The sequence below is a fragment of the Larus michahellis genome, chromosome 21, assembly GCF_964199755.1.
Source record: "Larus michahellis chromosome 21, bLarMic1.1, whole genome shotgun sequence".
Lineage (NCBI taxonomy): Eukaryota > Metazoa > Chordata > Aves > Charadriiformes > Laridae > Larus > Larus michahellis.
This window is the reverse complement of record NC_133916.1, coordinates 1526496-1542945: the sequence shown is the minus strand read 5'-3', so window position 1 is coordinate 1542945 and position 16450 is coordinate 1526496. Positions and strand designations below refer to the sequence as shown.

Genomic DNA, 16450 nt, shown 5'->3' with positions numbered 1-16450 from the left:
TCCTTTTTGAAAATGGGGGTTCTGTTTCCCCTTTTCCAGTCAGCAGGAACTTCACCAGACTGCCACAACTTTTCAAATATAATGAAGAGCGGCTTAGTGACTTCGTCTGCCAGCTCCCTCAGGACCTGCGGATGGATTTCATTAGGTCCCATGCCCTTATGCACCTTCAGGTTCCTCAGATGGTCTCAAACCTGATCTACAGTGGGCAGTTCTTCATTCTCATAGACCTTGCCTTTGCATTCTGCAACTTGGGCGGCGTGGTTCACCCTTGCCGGTGAAGACTGAAACGAAAAAGTCATTCAGTACCTCAGCCTTCTCCATATCCTGGGTGACCAGGTCTCCCGTTTCGTTCAGAGGAACCTGATCACTCAAGGTCTCTTCCTCTCTGAAGGCAGATGAAAGCAGCTTGTGTCCTCTCTGAGCATGCACAAATTTACTCCTTTAATAGGACTTCCCAGTTATTAACAATAACTGGTATCAGACTGCAGCATGTCAACAATTATTCACAGAGCCTTAATGACAGACGTCATGGCAAGAAAAACCATTATAAGGGAAATGTTGCCAGGAATCCTAAATCCCTGACTCTGGCATGCTGAGATTTGGAAGCTTCAATCCCATCCTGTCTTATGGGGGATGGTTTGTCAAGATGGTTTTTGATTCTCAGAAATTCTCTTTTCTGCAGTGCTTGCCCGTCTGTCTTCATGGTCATGCCTTTGCTTATCTGCACTCTCACTCCAACTTCATCTTGATCTCTACTGTACGCATGATTGCTACCTCCTTTTAGCCCTTTATCCATTTGCACATTTTTTAACAAAACAAGTTCCTTCAGTTTTTCCCTAGTACCTGTACATGAAAACATCATTTGACCATCTCATGTTTACTGACTAAAATTAGCACAATCATCTACTTGATATAATTACTATCTTGACAAATTTCATTAATTCAGTTCTATTTTTCCTCCTTCTCCATCCTTTTGCCCACTGATACCTTTATCCTTCACTTTGTCCTTTTTTTTTTTGCTAGGCTTTCCATATTCTGAGCCAAAGCTCACACTTGAGGAATGACCAGTTTTGAGAGTAGATTCCTCTTCAAAACTAGATCAGGTTGATTGTGGTCTTATCCAGTAAAATTTTTAATATCTCCAAGGATGGAGATATGATCTCTCTGGACTGTTGTTCCAGTGTTTGACCACTCTCACAGGATTTTTTTCCCCCTAACATCTAACTGGAACTGCTCTTGTTGCACCTTGTGTCCATTGTTTCTTGTCCTATTGCTGTGCACTGCTGATACGAGTTTGGCTTTGCCTTCTCTGTAAGCCACCCTAGGTAGCAGGAGATTGAAATTCAGCCCCCCGCATCCTTTCTTCTCCAGGCTGAACAAATCCAGCTCCTTCAGCCTCTCTTCTACCTGCCTCTAACCCACTACTGAGCCTCCTATGGAATTGCTCCAGTGTATCCAGGCCTTTTTCTGTAACTGGGGAGCCCAAAACTGTACATAGTACTTCAGGTGTGGCCTCATAAGAGGAGGGGAAGAATCACCTCCCTCAGCCTGCCGGCTCGGCTCTTGCTGATGCAGCCCAGGATGCTGTTGGCCGCCTTTGCTGCAAGGGCTCACTGCTGACTCCTGTTCAATTTGTTGTCCATCAAGTCCTTTTATTCAAAGCTGCCTCCTAGCCAGTTGGCCCTCAGCCTGCCCTGTTCCATGGGCTTATTCTGGCCCAGGTTCAGGACTTTGTATTTGCCTTCAATGAACTTCAGAAGGTTTCTCTCAGCCCATTTCTTCAGCCTGCCCAGGTTGCTCTCAATAAGATACCCTGCTCTTCAGCATATTGACTGTACCCTGCTTGGATTTTGAGTTTAGGGTGTGAGAAGGAAGGACAGAAGAATGTCTCCACATGGATTTTTGTCACTGCACTCAACTTGCACTTCCCACAGCTACTGTTAAGATGTGAGCTCAGGGTCCCAAGTTGCCATCTGGATTTGTCTAGAAAGCCTGATCCTTTACTTATGCCTTTCTTTTCACTGCTTTTGGATCCCAAAGACTCTGTCCCAAGGACAACTATGAGACTTTCTCTGAGAGGCCTTTCCTGAAACCTCTTTACAGTTTTCACACCCTCTGCAATGTTGTATTGCTCCTTCCTGTCTTACCTGCCATTTGGTAGCACCGTCACAACTCCCTTCCAATGGAGGTTCATGATTGCAGCCCCCAACCTCTGCTTCCATCCCAAATACAGTGGATCCTGAGTCCTGTGGGGCTGTTGTGCAAGGCAAAATCCTTGTCTCTTCAAGGGGAAAGGGCTGAGGCAATGTCCTCCATGTGAGTGGCTTTTCTGCAGTCCCCAGCTTGCCATTCCTCAGATCTGTTTCAAATTATGTAGCTCAGTGTCTGCAGAGACAACATGCTGCTACAACGAGCTGCCTGGAAAAGGACCTGGGATCCTCTAGGGAAGGACACAGATGTTGTGGTGGATGCCAAGTGTGAACCAAGTATGTGTGCTCATCATAAAGCAACTGCATGCTGGGTTAAATTGGAAGGTGTGTGGCCAGCAGAGCAACAGGTGGTCACAAGGGTGACAGGGCCAAATGCTTCTTGGTGGTGACAAATTGTAATGGGCAATGGCCACAAGTTGCAGCTCAGGAGGTTCAGGTTGGGGACCAGGAAAAGAATTGTCCAGGAAGCTGCTGGAGGCCTGGGACAAGTCATCAGAGAGGGGGGAACCTCTGTCCTTGGGGGGAGTAAGGGGTTGTCGTTAAGACTCGGTGGAAAAGCCATGGCTGCTCCGATCTGGTGTTCAAGAGAGTCCTGCCTTGAGTGGGAGGTAGGACTAGGGACCTCCAGAGCCCCCTTGCACTGCCACCTCTGTGAGTCAGTGACCATCAGGGACCCAGCTGCAGCTCTCTTTCAACTGCCAGCCTTAGGTGGCTTTTGGGTTCACGAGGGCTTTGCTTGTACCCGAGCCGTGTATGAGTGCTGTGACCTTGCATCTCTGGAAACAAAGCTTAGGACAATGTGATGTGGCAAATTATAAATCCTTTTTAATAAATACAGCAGAGAGCCTTACAGGCCTCAGCTGCTCTGTAGACTCTCACAGCTTTCCTGCCACCTTCTGACCAGCTCAGCGTGACTGGCTGGCTGGGATCTGAAGATGGCTTGCTGGATACACCATATGGCTGAGTGTTAAAGCGCATTTCCTGGGTGAAACATTTAAGGAACTGCTATAACTACTTGTGTTTGAAAGAGGCCTCAGTTCATTGGGATTTGTAAAGGCAAACTGGGACTATCTTTCTCCTTTCACCCTCTGGTTGAGCTCAGAAATCAGCTGACATAGTTAAGCTGACAGTCATTAGATTTATATGTCCTTTGCTGCTGGCATTCTGTCCTCCTGTCTGATCTGGCAATTTGGGTCTGTTGACCTTTGTGGCATGTGGCAAGGCCAGTGTATCTTGGCTTCTGCCTCAGACGGCTGTGGCTTGTTGTTTAAGGAAGTTTATTTCTCAAGGATATGGTCATAAGTCAGCAATGCGCATGTTCTATTTTTGCAGGCATACCTAGAGAGTCAGGAAGGAGGCCAAAACCCTTCCAGAGAAGACAAACTGCAGATCTCAATGTTCTTATCAATGAGATGTAAGTTCATAAGCTACAAAAAAGATACAAATTGTCCAACAGGATAAATAAAGGACAGGGAAAAGAAAGGCACCTGGAATACAAGATAGGCAGAGGCGGTAGGAAAATACTACACCAGGAAGAAAAAGCTGAAATTTTAGTGTAGAGGTATAGGACAGAGAAATAAAATTATACTTTGAAGGATGAGCATGGAGTCTTAATAAACCCAAAGCCCAGAAATTTTGTCTTCATATTCTTGCAGAACGTGAGCAGCAACGATTAAGAGTTTACTTGAGTGCTCCCTGCTTTTTAGAGCTCTTTAGAGTTTTTCTCTGTTTCTTCCTGGGCTGCTTCTTGTTCTGTGTGCTGGATTGGTCCTCCTGCATCAGCAGCCTCCCACTCTGCCGCTGCTGCCCCTTTGGGCTGGGGCCCAAGTTCCTTAATATTGCCATGAAAGGAATGGCAAGGATGGCCAAGAGGAGCATCTCACTAGAGCATTCCTCCTCCCTGTGAGTACTGGGAAATTGTCAGCGTGACCCAGCTGGCCCTGAGGAACCAGAGGGAGTCCAAAATTGTAGCGGCACTGAGGAATACAGGTCCTCCATCTCAGATGATATACATATGAGGTTTCTCCCCTTCTCTCCTCCACTGTGGGCTGCAGACAGCTCTGCCCCTGTATGGTCACTGTGGGAGGAATAATACCTTTGCTCCGGTTACAACCCCTTCAAAATAGACACACTCGCTGGGTGAAAAGAGAGGAGTAAGTGCTGAGTGTAAAGTGAGATATACCTGAAAAATCAGCTGAATGAAGCTGGAAAGCACATGAATGGCTGAGAGGATGAGCCATTCCCTGTCATGGTTGTAGACAGCTCTGAACCATATGGGACTCTCAATCTGTCAGTCAAAGAGATTGACAAGGACGTGCTGGACTTTGTAAAGGCCCAAACTGCAAGCAATTTGCTTGCCGTTCAGTTTGCCTCAGAGCGACAGACCGGTTCTGTCTAAATGCAGGGTTAATCAGAGCCTTTGTGTGGGTTTTGTTTCCTCCTGCTCAGCTCCTGGCACTGGTATTATCTGCCCCAGCCATCCTTCCCAGAAGACGGTCCTCCCTCATCCATCACCCGTCCTGACACAGGATCCGTCTCTGACACCCACTCCTCCTTTCCGCCCTTCTCCTAGTCTGGCCGTGACGTATCAGCACCCCTGACATTATCCTGCCCATTGCAATGATGCATCTACCCATCCGTCTGCCTTGAAGAGTGACCTGCTCGCTATGTGCCTCCACCCTTCACCCAGCCGGGAGCCTGCCTGTCTGCCCGACGGCGAGCAGGCAGAACGTGCTGGGGGGTGGAAAATATAGAGCGCGTGCGACTCTATGTCACCAACGGCAATACATAAAAAGTAGCTCCTGGAGATTGTCAGAGACCAAGTTGTAAACTGGGCTGCAAGATACAGTGTCATCGTCCAGTTCCAGCTGGAGGCTCTGCCTTTCCCAGGCAGTTGCAGACTTAGCTGTGTTGTAGGGAATAACGTTGCAACGAGGTGACAGAACTCAGTGTGAGACGTTAAAGGAGGGGAAGGTGATTTTATTTTAAAACAAAAGGTTTTCATTCAGACTCAAATATGCACATACCCACAAGGACCAAGATGCTTCTATCCCAGTGGTCTTCCCAGCATGTGGGCGCCAGGACATGTGCATCCAGGTGATCCCAGTGGCGTCAGGGAAGGCTCCAGGTACTCAGTACCCATTAGTCAGGTCTGGACATTTCAAATTGAGATGACACTAAAAATGAAGTTTTGCATCTTCAGGAGCCTTGAAGTACTGACAGTGACTTCATCATCTAACACTGCTAGGGCTGGGCCGTGTGGCAGCCTGACCGTCATTCTTTGGTGCTCTTCATCAGGCATCTCCAGTTCTGCGCTTGTGCATCCCTGGGTCAGTGAAATAACTGGCAAAAGGAGACCCCTGCGGCTGGGTTCACAGCTGGTACAGCTTCACAGCACAATGAGTTGAGGTGCCCTAGCAAGGAACTACTTTGCTAAAGACTGCTGAGATCTTCCCACAGAGACAGTTGCAGTTTTGATCCTAAACAGAAAGATTACTGTCTATGATGCTTTTTAGAAAGTCGACGTTAGTGTGAAAAGCAAGGCAGCAGTTGTATCTCCAGGGATGAGCCTGGATGAAGACTGTTGTGCTAGACAGCACTGATCAATCCACTGCGTATGCTCAAGGGAGGAAATAGTGCAAGAATCAAATTAAGTTCCTTGTGAAGAGTCTTGCAGTGTTTTTTTAAAGGATAAGGCAGAGGGATTGCATAGATTCATTCCAGAGACTGAGAGAGCGTGGACGAGAGCAACACCTCAGACTGGAAATCTCAGAACAACAGAAACTCCCAACATCAATGGACTTTCCTCTTTAGTTCCAAAGTAGTGAATGGTACATTCATGAAATGGTACAGTTTTTCCTGCCATATGCTGAGCAGTGAGAGGAGAGGGAGGTAAACGTCTCTGTACTTGACTGTCTGCTTGCTCTGTGCCTTTTCTGCTTGCTACCCGCCTCTTCCCATGGCTTTGCTCCCACCATTCCCGTCAGTCATGAACAAGGATGGGGAGCAGATGAGTGCTGCTGAGGGCACAGACATGCAGAGGGAACAGAGAGGTCATCTGGGCCTGGGAATTGGCAGGAGAGCAGAACCACCCGTAGAAACAGGACGATTTAGGGAAGGCGGGTTGGGAGGGGAAGGCAGGCTGAATTCGAAGCATGGTACCGAGAGCCCTTGTTGGGTGCAAGGCTTGGGTGAGCTGGTGTGTCACAGAAATGAAGTTCTCCTGAAATCCAGGGACAAGGCTCTGAGGGCACTAATAGGCCTTAATTGCCCTGAGCAACCTCACATAGAGCGCATCCCACACCCTCTGCCCATGGCCCAGGAGCTCTACTTCAACTCAGGCCTGAGCCTCCTCCCCTTCCTGCACTTTGCTGTAGTTGCACCTGTTTTTAGGCTGGTTCCTGAATTGTCGTTTGGATTTCCCAGGTTGACCTTGGACCTGACTTGTTACCTTGCCTTTGATGGTCACGGGACAGTTGATGGACCCTATTGCCATCACCTCTCTGCTCAACCCCATCAGGTGCTGGGTGAGTGCACCTGGTCAGTGAGGTCCCTGCCCTGCCTCTGCTGGGGCTGCCCCTTCCATCAGGGGACAGCCCAGCTCTTCCTGCTCCCCAACATCCAGCTCTTGCAGGCATTTCCCTGCTGAGGTTCCTGGCCTGTCCCTGTGACTGGCAGTGAGCAGTAAAGGCCCATGTCTGTCACGCATTGGGTCACTGTCACATGGGAGAAAGAGTGAGGGAACGGGCTGCCATGGGGTGTTTGGGAGCAAAAAGCTCAGCTGCCTTCATGATGCAGTAAAAACCCTCAGAAGACCATCAAGAACCCTGCAACTGTCAGCCAAGACAGAGTGACAGGGTGATATCAGACCTGCTTTGGGCCTGGACCCAAGAAGGCATTTGTAGGCTGGGCACTTACCGTCTCGCTTAGTATCATCTGGCCTGTTTTTTGCTCCCAGGCGCAGGTCAGGTTACCCAGAGAGCAGTCAGAGCTTACGAGGGCCGGCTCCGCTCTCTGAGTGGTGCTGGGTCAGGTGAGCTCCACTGAATCTCCGTTGGCACACACGATTTCCATTTGAAGGAGGCTGGAAGAGGTGAATCAGAAACCCAGTTTGGTTATCCCTGCTGCTTAGGTTTGGGCCTTTTTTTTTTTTTTAATGTGACTGAATACCTGGAGCATTCTCATGTCCTCCAGTTGCTATTCTGAAGATGCAATTCTTGATCCAGTGGATGTGGGTGGCTGAGAGGTGGGGGAAATGGATGTGCAATAGTTGGAAAAGAAGCTGTCGTGGCCAATGGCCCTTAGTTTGTCTGGTAGCTGAGCCCCCTGAAAGGCTCTGAGTGCTTTTGGATGCTTCAGTAACTTGTCTCCTCTGCCTCACAGGTGCTCACTTGGCAGAAGGCTGTAGGGGGGAGTTGGCCTGGGAGTGGGTAATGGAGGGGTCCCCAGCACTTTACCTAGTAGAGAGTCTTTGAACCATACCCTCCACTTCATGTCCGGGTGCCTATGCTGAGCTCCTCACTATTGGGTTGGTCATGCAGGCAATGGGCTGGTTCTCCACAGAATGTCGCTCTCTGACATCAGCTGCACCGCAGGCAGGACTCCGGTGATTGCTGCGGTAGTATGACCTTTGAAGGCCGTAGCGAATTGTACAGGCTCAGGTGCTCTAAGGGACTGTGATGTCTCCTTTTGGCTGGATGCTTGAGAGATGGTAAATGTGATCAAAATAGATCTTTGGCCCCTCAGAGAGATGCTCTGCCGCCAGGCTGCATCCTGGTTTGGTACGGAGCCTGCACTTTGGATCTAAAGCAGTGTTGTAGTGCCTTGCTGTAGGATGCTCTTGTCAAGACTACATGCCTACCCAGAGAGGTTGTGGATGCTCCATCCCTGGAAGTGTTCAAGGCCAGGCTGGATGAGGCTTTGAGCAGCCTGGTCTAGTGGGAGGTGTCCCTGCCCAGGGCAGGGGGGTTGGAACTAGATGATCTTTAAGGTCCCTTCCAACCCGAACCATTCTGTGATTCTGTGATTCGATGCTGGGAGTCTGAAAACTGGCTGAGATGTGACAATTCGTACAACTGTCTCTGGTGTCCATGTCCACATCCTTGAGAGTCCATGCTTCTTGAGCATAAAGCCTGAGAAGAGCACAAAGTGGATTCCACTCTTAGTTTGTCACAACAAGGGTTCAGGGTTCTCAGACTTATTGCACTAGTAGTTCAGTCTGTGTTTTATCCTCATTTGATGTAGAAGTGAGAAGGTTTTTGTGCCCTCAGTACAAGTCCTAACAGACAATTTAATTACTGGGTCGCAAACATGAAAGGGGAGAGGGCCAGGCCTGGCTGGGCTGACAGTGTTTTAGGATAATACTCTGTGGGAGAGTAACAAAATCTGTCCATGTCGTAAATAAATCTGAATGGCTTATTTTGGCAAAGAATTTTCATTCCTGACAAATGCAATTTGGAGACAACCAATAACCACTTGCTAATTTGAGATGAAATTAGAATTGGAATCTGACATCCTCGGGTCAGCTCAGACGTAGTATTTGGTGGGCTTCCAGTAGAGTCCTCTCACATGTCTGATAGGAAATAATCTTTATGAGGGCTGTCAAAGGGAAGGGAACACCCAGGCTTACAAATCATTGAAGTGGGTTATTGGAAAGGGACGTGTCACAGGATTGCTAAGTAAAGCACGTTACATAAGGCTGCCCTTTGGGTTTCTGAGGTCTCATAACTGGGACGTATTTTCAAGTCTATCAATCAGACTGATTTTAGCATCTTCTGGGTTGTTAGTACTTCTCTGCTTTTTGAGGCAGAAGACGGTTTTGCTCTTCCACAGCCTTAAATGAGACCTTCTGCGTTCTGCTGACTGTAAATGTGCGTAAAGGTGTGTAAAGGTGATTCTTTGGGATGTGTCACCTGCACTTCATGGCTTAAATCTGTTACAGTATAATCTCAGCAAATTAAGCAACAGTTCAAGCTCTCTCATCAACAGCAGAGGCAAAGTAGGAAATCCTCAGTGGATTTCCGTTGGCCACTGTGACGTCAAGGGACTGAGAATCTGAACTCAAAAACCTGGTTCATCTAAAGTAAAAGAGTTAGGGAATGATAACGCCATTTTGGTTACCTGAATTCTTGGGAAGTACATAGAAGTACAGGCAAACCCGCTGTCCTCCTGCTGGTTCGCCTCCGTACCTCTTGCTGTGCCTTCTTACAACTAATTGCTTACCAAGGCTTGGTGCTTTGGAGGTATAGTTTTATGCAGGGGGGCAATAGGCCCATTACCTGGCGTGTGGGGGATTACTTTCAAGTGATTAGAAGCAAAACTTTTGAAAATTATCTTTGGTTTAGATTCTTCCCTCTCCTGTTGGGTAGTGCTGGACTAGGTGGTGTGGAGTTTGCCCACCTTTCAGCGCTTCATCTACAGCCTGTCCCGCAGGCACATATTCTTCCTCAAGGAGGAAGGGCTGCTGAACTTTATCCATCTGCTTTTTGGAAGCATTGATGAATTGAACTTTATCCATCTCCCTCACAGTATTGTATGGGGTTGCCTTTGAAATTACCCAGTATGACTGACGTGGTCACCCAAGGTGCGACTGTCCCTGTGGTGAGCAATGTGGGCAATGAAATACCAGAAATGTCTTGCAACTTGCACACCTGGGAAGGGGTGGGAGCCAGGAGAGCTTTGGGTGGTCCATGGGTGGCCACTACCCTCTGCAAGCTGAGGAAACTGTGTCTGTTAAGCCTCTTCGTCCCCCGCCTTGGGCTTTTTTATTCTGGGGCTCTGTCTTGTTTCTCTTAAGATTTATTTAGGTCAGCTCCAGGTGACTCTGGATAAATGTCTCGCAGCAGAGGAAGCCTTTACTGACAAGCAGAACCTGGTCTGCCCGTGCATCTGATCTCCGTTTCCAGCCTGACCTCATGTTTCCTAGTCCCCTGTTAACGCTGCTGAGGTACCTGTTATTCCAAGGGGTGTACAAAAGGTAACAGAGGCTGCTCTCAGCCGTGTAGCTGGAGTGCAGGCTCATGCTTTTCAGCTGCATCCTAATAAATTCACCTTAGCACTGTGAGCTGGTGCTGCAAAGTGCTCCGTCCATCTCTTGTATTCATAATGCTAACTTTTCAAAGAATTATTTAAAAAAGGGGAGTATTTGGAGAAGTCTCATCTTTAAATGTGCTTGGCCACTCGCTTTTAACCGAAGTTCAATTTGTCTGATCAGTTAGTAACCCTAGTTATTCTTGAGATTGGTTTCAAGCCAATTAAGCTGCAGTTTCCTTTAAAACTTCCCGAGCCATTCAGTTGTGTGAATGTTTTTAATGAGACACTGCGTAGAGGAAACACAATCTGCAGAAAAAACACCGCTCCAACTGACTTGTGAAATATTGAAGAGTTATGTTAATCTCAAATTTGTCCAGCACCATTACTGGTATGGACTGAAATAATAACGAATAGGAGGCAGGTGCATCGGGTTCCCATTAGGAAAAAAAAAAATCATCTGGATGTCTGGCAGGCTAACAGCCCTGTGACAGGCTTCACCTACCAGAGGGAGAGGGCGCGAGAGAGATTAAGTGTGAGAGAAGGGGAGGCAGAAGGCGAGAGAGAGGGAGCAGCTGAGGAGGATCCCAGGGACCCAGTACTGATCCCACAGCTGAGCACTGACTGCAGAAAGGACACGGGGGAGCTGCGGCTCTGACAGCAGTCGGGGCAGAAGAGGACCTCTGAGGTGGCACGTGCAGGTGAGTGCTGTGTACCTGTTTCAGATAAGTAGCTGTGTTTGCTGGGAGCTGAAATGAGTTTGAGCTCCTTGTGATCACCTTCACAAGGCAGGAAAGGTGACCGATGGGGAGCGACAGACCCTGCTTGTTTCATGCCTGTAGGAAGGAGAACACCGTAACTATTCTGTGAAACTGCAGGATTCCTGGAGCAAGTAGGGGTGAAAGGGGAGAGATGTCCTCTCTTTCCACCGTGATTATTTCTATTTTGGTTATTTCTCCATTGGATGCTGGCATAATTTTCTTGCTCTGGATGACATTTAATTTATTCCGATATTTCAGTGCTGGATAAGGGGGGAGTTTGACAGAGGACAACCTTCAGCAGGAACGGGACAGCATTCCCAGAAATGGGAGTCCTCTGGCACCTTTGTAGGTGCCAGACATTAACTTGTGCAGCACAGGTCAGGCAGGGCAGGGCTAGAACAATGGTGAAAATAATGCCCAGGCGTCCTGCAAAGAAAGCGGGAAGGTGGCGCATACTGTGGCCTCTTGGAGTTTCAGAGAGATTTTCTTAACGTTTGTTTCAGTGTCAAACTTCCTGGCACATTAGGGCATGAAATATTAAAATAGCTCGTCATGCGAGGACTGGGCTTTTTTCATCTGTTGCCACTGGCAGGTTGGGGAAACAAATAAATAAATCAGAACTGGGGTATTTGTTATGTGCTCTAGTTTGAAGGCGGGGGAATGAGTAAAAGCCTTATAACTTGAATCCCTTTTGGCATCTGAATAGGACAATTCATTTTTTTTACTGCACGCAGTGAATTTTATTAACCCTCAGCATGCCCAAGGGGTGGGGTATGCAAAGCGGTTCGAACATACATCGTTAATTTTGGCCAGAAAGGAAGACATTCAGCAAAGTCCAATGGCCATGTAGGGTGAAATGAAAGCGGTGCAGGCATGCCTTACTCTCTACATTCATTAAAGTACACGATGGGTTAAAATGTTGGGTTTTTTTCAGTGTCTCAAAGAGGGGTGAAAAGTACTGATGGGGTGATACGCCTGGTAATATGTTGATGTTTAATCACATCTTTAATCACATCTATATTAAACATCTGTTACCCTTTATTTATTTTTTTTTTCCAAACGGAAGGGGACAAGTAAACTGCAACACTGGCCAGCCCAGGCGCTGGCGCATGCAGGAAAGTTAGTCATGAGGCAGCTATCACAAGGTAGGAATGTCAGGTTTATAGACAGCCAGGCTCCATCTAAATCATGGATTGTGCTAGCAAACGCCTCCGGTCAGTCATGGATGCAAACAGACTTAATCAGTCCCAAACAAGGGAACAGAAGGAATCCTGGACACCGTGGGAAGGAGGGAACTAATCTGCAGTGTGAAAGCAGAGCGCTGCTATTTCTTGGATTCGTTACCCTGGTTCTATTCTTTTCGTTATGCTGAGTTGCATCTCAGCGTGTGAAAGTCCAGCTAACTGCAGTGGGTCTAATCGTGGCTCTGTGTGAACAGTGATGACAAACCTCGGCTTGCTGGTGTCAAAGGGGCAGACTGGCATCTTGGGCGTGGGAGGTAAAATAGCCAAGGCTTCGAGCCTTAAAATAGTCCCTTAAATTTCTTCTGGAGTGTACAACATGGATGATCTGGTGTTGAGGAACTGGGCTGAGCGTGGGCATCTTCCACTGAAATCAGAGGGAGCTGCAAGTACTCAATACTTGGTGCATCACGTTTATTTAAAATCAAATATTAGGAGTCCAGAAGACTCCTTTGGGACACCTGGATGCATGGTGTGACTATTCCTTATCCTGGAGCAGGGCATTCTGGTAAAACCAAAATGCCGTTCTGTGACCGACCTGGTACATGACCTGATCTGACCAAAAGAATGTCCTTTTATATGACCAGCAAGACCAGTACTGTCAGAATCACCTGATTCAATATAGTACCTTGGGTGGTTGTAGAGCTGCAGGTAACTCTTAGTCTTCACTGAATTTGGACATTTATTCCATTTTCCATGCCCTTGCCCATCCTTAAATGAATGCAGCTTTTTTTGGTATAGCTTTTATGGGGTTCTCATTGCTGTTACGTCAAAGTAGACTTTGAACCCGACTACTGAGATGAATATTTCTGCCCAAAAGCCTCCCTGACATCACCTTGACCTTCAGCGCAGTGACTGACCGGACACCCATGCTGCAGGGGAGTGGCGCGGCTTGGCCAAGTGACTCCAAGTATGAGACTAGCTTTTGACCTTGGTCATCTATTCATGAACCGGAAAATTCAACCCACTTTTTGGACCTACCAGGTCTTGGTTTCTTCACTTGTCGCTCTGTCTGAGCCATGTGGCGGGCACCAGCAGCCTATAGGAAGAGTTGTGCCAGTTGTTACCAGTCAGAATGGGTAGACTTCATATTGATATATGGAAGAAGAAGGGAATTACAGGGAAAACAGAAGATCGGGAGAGTCTCGTTTCCAGGTAAAACACACTTTTAAACTCAGTCCTGAAATAACTGTCTTGCAGCTGGTGCCTCTTGACACTTCTTCTCTGCCCTTCATTAGGGGAATGAACTTGCTTCCAGGAAAAACATGGTCCCTTTACAGTGAAAGCGGTGACCGCTGCTGAATGTATCAGGCTTCGTTATGACATTTTGCAAGTTTTCAGTGGTATGCGATAGCTTATCCACTGGCATGCAGGGGTTAACAGGATTTTTGGGTGGGCGGGTGGAAAACAAGCTGTGAAATGGAAGAAGGTCAGTCTCTTGGAGGAGTTTGCTCTGTCACAGATGGTTTTGAGTTATCAGTCCATCTGTAGGAGAGGTTTCCATTCCTTTTCCCTCAAGAAAACTGTAAAACCAGGGTTGGGAATAAGACAAAGCCCTGTCAGGTCCGGGTTCAGTGGACCAGGCAGAATTGTGGCTCTCCTTGTACTTGCTAGTCCCAACTGTCTATCAAATTAGGAGTTATCTAATTGGGAGTTCCTCAGTTGCACGGGCAGACCCCAACAGCTAAATGTGATTTGAGGCTAAACATCACCGTCAGTGCACTTTTCAGTGGGGACGAATTGCTGGAAAGGGGAAGAGCAGTAAGCCTCGTGGCTCTGGGTAGCTCAGGTCCTTCGGTTGGGCTGACTCTGGTGAGGGGAAGGCTCTTGCTGCGGTTGATGAGGGCGGAATTCAGGTTTCAGCAGAAGCTGATCAATGCTTCCTCTGGGAGCATTCCCTTGGGTTACATGGAGTGTTACTGTCTTTGGAGGCTTGTGTAGCAACTTCTTTTATTAAAGGTACTTAATGTTAAGGCTGCAGCATTTGATCAACAAATAAGATAACTGCTGCCCCGGACTGGTAAGACTAGTGTCTAAGGAAGGATCCTTGGGGTGGAACATTGGCCCACAGGGAGGGGCTGTGGGAAACCCACTGGGACACTGCTAGAAAAGCATCTGCTACTGAGTGAGAGGATTTTCCAGCAGCAGATGGAAAATCCTCGTTGTCTGTTTTTCTTGGCTTGCTAACTTTCAAATTGTTTACATTTGACTTTGGAATTGCTTCTACTTTTATATCACTGCAAATGTAACACTGGTGTAGAACTGAATGATCTTAGCCCGAACATTAGGTCGAACAGTCGCATATTCCTCTATTGACGTTGTTTTCTTCTGAACTGGGAAGGTATAAATGCCGTCACCAGCAATAACTGTCAAAAAGAAAGAAGGAATGAAGAAAATGACTCCAGAATTTCATTTTCATATTTATCTTTTAAATTGTTGATTAAAATGGTGATCCCCAGCCCTGCAAAGGAGAAGTTTTTGATATTTGGATCAGAACAGCTGAGGGGTCTTATTGCTACCACCAGTGTCTTTTCCATTGAAAGATCATCTTCCTAAAACTAGTGGAAATGTTGCTCTTCATGGTTCTTCCGTCTTCATCCTATCTAACATGAGTCTTAGCTATAGCTTAGCAATAGTTTTTGCTGTATGTTCCTTTCCCCATTAACCACAGATTTAGAACCTAATCTCCTGGTGGGAAACCAAAGGAAAGCCTTGTTCTCGTTCTGGTAGCCCAGACATCATGTGGACCATGGTCACCGTGATAAAAATACTTCCATTCTCAATTTCTGGAGCCAGCCCTTCATCTTAGAGTTGAACATGAGGTTTTAATATGAATCACATTCACACAATGCAAAGGAAAAAAAGACCGTATGGTCTCAGCCAGAGTGAAGGAAAGTAGACTCCCAGACCGAGCAGGCTTGACTGCCGGAATGCCGTGCTGCTGGGAGAGGGTAGGATTTGCTCCCAGACTGGCCATCTCTGTGAACACCAGGAATTAGGCTTCCACGTGAGCTCAGTCCATTTGAGCTTTCTGGGCGGAGGAAGGAAGGTTTGCAAGTTGCAAGGGCAGACTGGAAACAAAAGATTTTTGGGTACAATATGCTTGCACTCCTAGGGTAAACCAGTCCGTGGAAATAAGGGGCCTTGTTGCCGCTCTTGGGAATAGGGATCAGCCTGTGGCTGTGCTGGAAGGAAAGACTTCAGATTGAGGTGTCTGTTTTGGCTGTAGCAGTGAAGCTGTTCTAGGAGGAACTGGATTTCTTTCAGACCTCTCAGAATAGCGCAGACTGAAAGACTCTGCCTATGAAGGCCAAGCCCAGGCATGGTTGCCCCATACACAAATGCAATAATCTGGTTTTACTTGTCTTCTAAGGAATTATGAGATCTCCTAAGGACTCATGGCCTCTGAGAACCAGTCTACTGGTGTGTCCTACAAAACTTGGATGTACAGCTTGTCCCTTCCTTGGAAAAGCCATTGATCTGCACAAATGTTTGTCCTTCTTTGAGGCACAAAGTCTTGACCGAGCTTGCACTTGGAAATCCAGCGTTGCCTTGACTGATGGTCACATCTGACCAAGTTGGCCCGCTGCCTTGTTTGAGGCTTGCCAAAGGCACCGTGTTCATTTGCACCACCCCTGGTGCTGTGGGAAGCAGGGGTGTATAATGAGCCCCCTACAACCGCGCGCAGCACAGTATAGAGACATCCTGGCTAGGCAGCTACTGAGCACAGACTCAGCTTCTAGGAGAGAGGAGAGGTGTGAGGGGGACAAGAATTTGTCATTTCTTTTGTCACGTAGTCCCATTTACAACATATTAATAAGGGGTGTGGTTTCTTTCATACAGATCGCGAATATCTGTGACCAAGAGATCTGGTGAATGGCTACGAAGAGCTCTGCAGTCTGAGTCAACGGACGAAGCCACCGTGGGCCCGGAGACACAGTATTGACTACAAGCAGGATCATCTCAGAAGCTCAACTTGTAAGGTAGTGACTTTGGTCATGTCACCACTGAGATTTGTGTGGGGGTGATACAGAGCTGGTTGTATGGAGTGTCACCTTCACTGTCACGGTAGACATCGCTTTGTGTTGCTGTAAGTCTGAAAATTGTTGTAAGTGTTCTGGGAGGAGCAGTCTCCCGCAGCGTACTCCGAGTTCCCTGGTAAGATGGAAGGCGGTTGAAGATCTGCCGTAACTGTCCCACAGAGCTAACA

At 47.5% G+C, this 16450-nt stretch overlaps 1 protein-coding gene across 6 annotated transcripts in view; it reads left to right on the top strand.

Moving 5' to 3' along the window:
• The first annotated feature begins 10070 nt into the window (after positions 1-10070).
• IGFN1 (immunoglobulin like and fibronectin type III domain containing 1) overlaps positions 10071-16450 on the top strand; it is a 41652-nt gene continuing 35272 nt past the window's right edge. The window contains exons 1-3 of one of the 6 annotated variants that reach the window (XM_074564469.1): positions 10071-10185; positions 10714-10939; positions 16084-16223. The gene's annotated coding sequence lies outside the window, so the exon portion shown is untranslated. Of the gene's footprint in view, positions 10186-10508; positions 10940-12301; positions 13396-15869; positions 15996-16083; positions 16224-16450 lie in introns of those variants that run through there. The other 5 variants (XM_074564472.1, XM_074564474.1, XM_074564471.1 and 2 more) reach the window with 5 other exon arrangements.